Source organism: Cynoglossus semilaevis, chromosome 6, assembly GCF_000523025.1.
Source record: "Cynoglossus semilaevis isolate Cse_v1.0 chromosome 6, Cse_v1.0, whole genome shotgun sequence".
Lineage (NCBI taxonomy): Eukaryota > Metazoa > Chordata > Actinopteri > Pleuronectiformes > Cynoglossidae > Cynoglossus > Cynoglossus semilaevis.
Window position 1 is genome coordinate 915,781 of NC_024312.1, and position 7,952 is coordinate 923,732.

At 41.2% G+C, this 7,952-nt stretch overlaps 1 long non-coding RNA gene across 3 annotated transcripts in view; it reads right to left on the reverse strand.

Annotated features, from left to right (window-relative positions):
- Window positions 1-4,425, reverse strand: part of LOC112487092 (uncharacterized) — a 15,416-nt gene extending 10,991 nt beyond the window's left edge. For all 3 annotated transcript variants that reach the window (XR_003049827.1, XR_003049825.1, XR_003049826.1), the window contains exons 1-3: window positions 3,692-4,425; window positions 1,459-1,564; window positions 872-997 (exon numbers count right to left, since the gene is read on the reverse strand). This is a non-coding gene — a long non-coding RNA (uncharacterized LOC112487092). The remainder of the gene's footprint in view (window positions 1-871; window positions 998-1,458; window positions 1,565-3,691) is intronic.
- Window positions 4,426-7,952: the final 3,527 nt, after the last annotated feature.

The window sequence follows — 7,952 nt, forward strand, 5'->3', positions numbered from 1 at the left end:
TTTCTTTTTTTCAAGTATATTAGATATTTAGTCTTATTAATAAAATAGTTTATATCCTCAACACATGACTTTAATTGTAAAACTGATTACTTCTTATTATGGATTATTATGGAATTATTACTGAGATCTATTATTTATGACTTCCTATTGTGAACATGTCATACGTGTAACTATATAAAATTATTCTTGCCAAGAGCATTTTATTTATAAATTGTTTTAGAATATAATTTTTCTGAAAAAAAAACTGAAACTGTTCAAATGCCACTACAGACAAATTCGATTTTTTTCTTACTATCTGATCGTGTAGTTCCTGTAGGAGACTGTCGGCTCTCGTAACAGCTAAGTAACAAAATTAAGTTTGTTTTCCAGACAACAAATCGTATTAAAACCCTGTGCAGCTACTTTGTCCCGACCGTGTGTTCAGGAAATAAAAATCTGTATCATCCATCGACAAAAGACAACAGAGCGAATAGTGAGCACGCCGGCAAAGAAACGTCCAGTCAAGTTTTAGTTAAAGTAACACAGGAAATAACCTGGAATGTGATGTAAACACAAGGATTCTTATCTTCCAAATTCAAAACCACATCAGATAAAAATCACTGTTTGCTTTTTTTCTGGGTCGTGTTCAGTCGGCCGAAAAATTTAATTAAATTAGATTTGTTTGTCCAGACATGGTTACCAGACGTGGAACATGGGGAGGAAGGTGAGTTGAAACATTGCTCTTCAGTCACCACCAGAGGAATTCATGCGTGGACGCAGGAAGGTGATGTGTTTCAAACCTTTTATGTTTTAATTTTTTTAAAAGCATTTTTTTTCGCAGCCTGAACAAGGACCCAGAGGTGAAGCGAAGAAGAAAAGGTGGAGAACTTACCTTTGAGCTGGGCGTGGAGGTTCAACTGGAGAAGACCGATGGGGCGGAGTCAGTATCGGTGGAGGCACAGGTGATTGGCTGAATCCCAGTGATGAGCAGCAGGACTGTGGCTCAGACTGTTGCAGCCTTGGAAACAAAAACACACATCAAGATCTTATAGATGTATAATGATAACAGATCTGCACATTTAGGACACCTGCTGGTAGAAAGAAGTACTGTGACATTGTGGGTGGGTTAAACCTGTGGACTGGTTGTTGAATTATCATTAAGGATCATTAAATTTTCAAAATAAAACACATTCTTTAGGCTTCTGTTTTATTGCAGTCTCAGTGACTTTATTTTCAAATATTTCCAGTACCAGTAACGTTCCGCTAACCAGGGTTTGGGGATCCCTGGGTTTACACTGAAGCGAAGTGACCAATATCAGCAGGCAGATGCCAGTGTTTGTCGCCCGTTTTTATCTGTAACTAATCCAAATGATAATATTATTAATCGGGAAAAATGTCAACTAAATCCTCCTCCAACAGTTTGAGACTTTAGTCTCTTAACTGATGTTAGATGTGATTGTGAAGAGTGTGAATGCCTACTTGTTGCTTCTCGTGGCTCTGTGATGAACTGCCAGCACTATGTCCATATCCTGTCACAAATTATGGGAACGGGATGTGAGCCAGACATGAGCAGTGGAGCCAAGAACTGGAGAAGAACATAAAAGCACATCTTGTTCAATAGCAATCAAGCTCCAGCCTCAGCACTATTTCTGTGTCAGTCTGAGCAGAGCCTGGACCTTGTGTCTTTCAACATATCATTTCACCAACGAGGTGACAGAGTACAGAGTGTGAGGTGGGGCTAAGGGTGGGGGCAAACTGACCTCAGCTCTGTAACCTGCACATTAAGCTTATCAGGGAGTTTATCTGGGTTCAGGTGGAGCAGGAGACTCTTACTTCCTCACTTCCCTCAAACAAAAGCCTGTTTCCTCGTCCGTTTGAACCACACTTTGAACAACCTTTTCTTCCCTCAAGAAGGACTCAATGACAGAAAATAGTTCTGACGAAAGCCAGTGACACAATCTTCTGACATAACCGAGAAAAAAAATTACCTTAAAAAAAAAAAAATACTACTTGAAAGGGAATCATCAGGATCAGTAAATTACAGTCAGTCATGTTGACACAGTGCAGAGCAGAGTCAAAGGGTAAGACTGCATTTTACATTTGTTCACGCCAGGTTGGCGGATGCCTGACGTAAAGAAAAAAAACAAAACAAAAAACAGACATTAGATAGAGCAGCAAGCATACCATAAAGAAAAACATCCGCAAACAACGGCATGAAGTAGTTCATATGAACATCTGCCTAAATTTCACAATACTGGACCAGAGTAAGTAAAAAAGTGATTATCCACCAATTAAAAAAAAAAATTCTATCAGCTCACATTGTTATGTCATCTGCATATGTGAACACATTTGTCTCTTGAACTCATTTTTGACAGAGATGCAACGGCTTGGAAAACATTTTGAATAGGGATGTCCGATAATATTGGGCGATATTATTGGCCGATATTATAGGCCTGATATTAGCATAGTTATGTAATTTTTTCCTTCCATAATGAAAACCCGATAACGCAATGCCTGGGTTTTGCCAAATATGCTTGAATTGTTGGTAGGGTACTGAGACATTTACCTCAGTTTTGGGGGCAAATGGCTGCATATATCGGTATCGGTTGATATCGGAATCAGAAATTAAGTGTTTGGACAATATTGGCATATCAGACCGGTAAAAAGTTCATATCGGACATCCCTAGTTTTGAACATTCAAAGAAGGCCTCAATATTTTCCAATTCTTATACATGTTTTTTTTTTTTTTTTAACATTTCTTAAGAGTTTTCTTGGCATATCCTGATACGGATTTTAAATTGTTTGTTTCTTCTAGAGGCATCAAAACTCAGAAACATCCTGCCAGGGTGGTGTAGCAGTGGTTGGAGCTGTTGCCTCACAATAAGATCCCACCCCCCACACTGGCCGCTTTCCTGTTTGGATTTGACTATTTTGCCCCTGTGGTATGGGTTTTCTTTCACGGTTCTCTAGTTTCCAAACACATGAAGATTAGAGATAAATCAGAGCCTGGGTGTTAATTAAGTCTGTCATTGTTTATCTGGTGCTTTACTTATTATCAGATTGGCTCCTGGGCTAGTTCAGCTCTTAAGACCACTCCCATTATTGCATCAGGGGGCCTCACGTTGCTGCCATTTGATGTGAGACTTGATAGTGTTCAAATATGGCCTCCAAAAACGACATTGCAAAAACGAGTAGTTACCATTGTTAACATTTTCTGCATCGCCCTCTTTTTGTTGAGCTGACTATTGACATTCCCTTATTTGAATGTCCAAAATAAAACTCTCCTCATTACACAAGAAAATAGTATCAGTGCAACTTTGCAAATGTGGAACTAATAAAAACAAATTTCAGATTTAAATAAATTTGCCCTGCTATCACTCTTCCCCCGTCCCTGCAATAGCTCTGCACCCCCTACTTTGGAATCACTGCCTTCAGCCATGGTTAGAAACATACATTTGATTTATGTCCTATTTCAGACATTTTCTAATTATTTTCAAACCATTTTAGCTTTGAAATTCAATTCTACCTGATGTATAATTTACCAGCTTATGCTCACAATTAAATTTTACAATTACTGCAGATTAAGTTTTTTTTTTGTTTTTCAGAGTTTCAGGTTTTGCAAATTATAATATCTTGTGACTTATGAAGCTGATGTTTACGTAGCGCTGAGAAAAGCTTTAAAAAGCTGCATTAAAAGATTAAAGCTGGACACCTGTGGCTCGTTCGGCTGCGGAAGACATCTTTGATGTGCATTCTTGGTTTACTGTTACCTTTTCACACGTTCTCTCATTCCTGGCACCAAAAAAGAAAACAAACAACAACAACATGATCGTTAAGGACTGCACAAAGACAGCAGCGAGGTAACGTAAAAGAAGAGGATGATGAAAATGAAAAGAAAACATTTGTCAGAACGTGGAGGGAGAATTCCAGCTTAGCTCATTATTAACAGGGGTTTGGAGCCATTCCCAGCATGCAAAGGGCAAAGAGCAGGACAACACCCTCAGCGGAAGACCAGTCCATCTTCACTGCAGCTCCGAGAGTATCCAGTTCACCTGACTCTGGAACAGTGGGAGCTCCACTCAGCAGACCAAGAACACGAACACTTCACACCAAGCGAACATCAATAACTGTGGACGTCTTTCAGAGGAGGGTTGGACGAGAGTCAACATGAACCTGCAGACAGATACATTGTTATCAGTAGGGTGGTCATAAAATTACAATCTTAGGTCAGTGGTTAATCACAGGGTAGCTGATCTTGATTAATTGAGATAAATCAGCATTCATAACTATGATGGAAAAGTCAAATATTAACTTTTTGCCGATATTGTCCAAACACCGATTTTTGATTTTGATATCAACTGATTATAATAATATTGTTATTATAAACAAAGTTCTGGTAATATTCTGCATACATTACTCTGATTATTAAAATAGATTAATAAAATGAGCTGCAATGCTGCCATCTAGTCACTTTAACATTACAATACAGCCGTTTTTCCCCAAAACTTTTTTTAGGGCACACATTTTTTGGCGAAACCCAGGCACTCATCGTGTTCTCATTATTGGAGGAAAAACCGATAACGATTCTTACAAATATAATTATGCTAATGTTGGTCAATAATATCGGTATGTCAATATTATTATCTAGGAACAAGACGAAGAAAAGTGAAGTCTTATACGGAGGACCCTGGATCTAAAAGCCTGTGGCCTGACCACAGCCCGTCAGACACACGGACTGGTCCAACTTCCTGTCACATCTCCTCCAACTCCTTTCCTCTGGTTGGGCCTGGTACATTTTAAAAACCGTTTTCAGTATCTGTGGTCCACCATTGCTGCTGTGTTGGACAGTGATTTGTCTTTAAAATGGACAGGCTGACCGCAGGACCTCAGTCCATTTGTCTGTCACACCGACACACAGAGCAGTGTCTGGCTGCGACTCTGAGCCTCTTTAGACAGACTGGACATCACAGACCGACTTCTGCTGTGGCTGCAAAAAAAAAAAGTACACACATTTTAAAACAAGGCTCGGCTTCACCTTATGTGCAGACCATGACCCTGCTATAACTGAACTGGTATTAGTACCAGCAGCAGCACCCTAATCCAAACCTGTGCTGACACGTCTTTGAGTTTGAAAATTTGTCTCCCAGGAAGACAGATAGAACAGAAAGCAGCGTTACTGTTGCCAACCCTGACCAGAGTTAGGTCCAGAGCTGAGGTAGAACCAGTGGACCTATGGTTCTGTGCCGTCTGTTCCTTCAACAAGAGCTGGTTCATCAGAATCCGGCCTCCGGCTGTGAGAGGACATTTGGACGTGTGTTGTTTGACACAGCCACAGAACAATAAGAAAAACAAACAGTATTTACCAGCATCTGTCAGGCTCACTGCCAAGACTTGACAAATCCAACATGCAACCAAACACACATTGATGTAACCCTTAAGTGCACACACTCCACGGTGGAGAAAGCGAGGAATGTCCCTCAGGTCATATTTTGGTATGCTGTCATACAACACTGCAGTGTGAATATGGGTTCATGTCCGCTGTACTGTCGAAGGCCAGATGTCAGAGGTAAAATCCACATTAATGCCAAAAACGATAAAATCATAAAAACGTTTTTTTTAAAAGACCAAAAACTGCACTAAAAAAACATGGGAACGTGTCAAGAGATATAAACCTCAACTAAACAGAAGAAAAAAAATAATCCCTGAAATGTCTTCAACTCACTTGAGGTGAGGCCAGTTGCCTACTTTAAATTTGCTCTTCAGACAGTTACGATCATTATCTCCTCTCAATGACTGATAATATCCACAAATATGTGGGGCTGAACCTAAAACATGTCACAAATCAATCAATGGTTCTAACACCAGCTTCAGTCCCGTTCTCACCTCAGGTCATTTTACAGCCTCCAATTTAACCTAATTATCACCAATCTATTGTAATAAAACAGGTACACACACACACACACACACACAAAGACTATGTGTGTGTTTAGAGGGGGCTGCATGAAGACAGTGCATTCCAACTCCACCCCCCCCCCACACACACCCCATCAATACAAATACACTTCCTTTAAACCAGAAGTCACCAACTACATTGGTCTGAGGGCTCAGATTTTTCTCAACGGGGCAGGGGCGGCCAGTTGATGGTCAGTGATTTAAAGTGAAATCTCAAACGACCCACTGCTGTGAGGAGTGGGGTTCACAGGGCACAGACCACATGAGGCACGTTCCTCTCATAAAGGCCACAGAGCAGCAACACAAATGTTCCAAACACTTTTAAAGGCAAACGTAAAGGTGGCCATAAAACCTGGAAGGCAGCGGCGGCGACAGTTGTTTGTTCCTGTGGGTGTGTATCCCTCCCCTCCCTCCCCCCTCAACATCAACAGTGCCTGGAGGTGCAAATGTCCTGAAGCGATAGGACGGGGGGTGGGTGGGGTTGTTCCACAGTAGTTGTAATTACCCCTGTGAGAGCCCATGGCTGGACAGTCACCTTCGGGGCGGTGTACTTTATGAAGTGCCTCCACATGAAATACTCCTTTAAATCAAGTACCATTAGTGGAGGTGACAGGTGTTTACACTGACTAACTTTCGGAATTTTTTTAATCACTGGTCACATGCGTGTGTGCAATCTGATTAAAAAAAAATACATATGCACATATATAAATATGGGCAGCAATGACAAAATATTCTTTTCTTTATACCCTGGTGGACAAAAGTTTACCATTCACTCTTGGCAGCTTCTGAAGCCAACATGCCGATTACTACCACGCGACACACGACCATAGGAAATCCAATAACGCGGACACAAGCCCGTCCAGGAAGAGGCATCCACTCGTTAGGAGACCTCAGGTCCCAAAAAAAACGTGGGCCCCTAACTCAGTTTTCAGAGATGCGGGTTAAATGAATAAATAAAATCCACTCATCACATTTCCGTGAACAGGAACTTTTTACGAGGCCACCGTCAACTGGTATGCGGGTGTACTATTTTTAAAACGTGAAATAAAAAAAAACAACACAAAAACATACGTCTTGTTGGTGATTGATTTGTTTTCATGGCACGGGGGCAGCGGAGACAATTGACGATGTTTTTCTACCCGAGGTTTGTGTTTGTTTGTTTGTGTTCTAACACTTTGGCTCGTTAGCCTTTATGTGGTTGCTACGGAGTCACATGACATCTGGCAAATGGTGGGGTCAAAGGGAAGAAGCCTCTCGGATGTGAGGTGAAACGTCAACTTACTTGAGGTGAGGCCTCTTGTCTACTTTAAATTGCTTTTGAGACTATGATGATGACTCTCTGCTGTTAATGACTGAGAACTGCCACAAATATTCAGGGTTGAACCCAAAACGATCAATGGTTCTAACGCCAGTTTCAGTCCTGTTCTCACCTCAGGTCAATAATGGCCTCTAATTTAACCTAATTATCACCAACCTATTGTAATAAAACAGGTACACACACACAGACTATGTGGGACTTTATCAGCAACTACTGTATATTGGTCTGAGGGCTCGAATTTGTCCGATTTTTAAAGAAATTCCAACTGACCCACTGCTGTGAGGAGTGGGGTTCACAGGGCACTGACCACATGAGGCACGTTCCTCTCATAAAGGCCACAGAGCAGCAACACAAATGTTCCAACCACTTTTAAAGGCAAACGTAAAGGTGGCCATAAAACCTGGAATGCAGCGTGAAATTAGTTGCTATCATGCCTGGATCGTGTCCCCAGGTCGTCACAGGGACACAGCGCAAATGCGCACAAGTGTGTGTGTTTGAATACTTACACAATCAACAAGTGCTACTGTTATTCAGCCAGTAATTTGATGTCAAACACATGACAGGGTAAGTGGAGGCAACTTGAACTTAAAGGACGCTGTAAAACGGTTAGACCACGAGTGTAACATTCCCATCTACGGCGTCACTGCACGGTCAGGTCTGCCCTGTGATGCATCTTCGTATCAGTGGGTTTCATAGTTTAGTC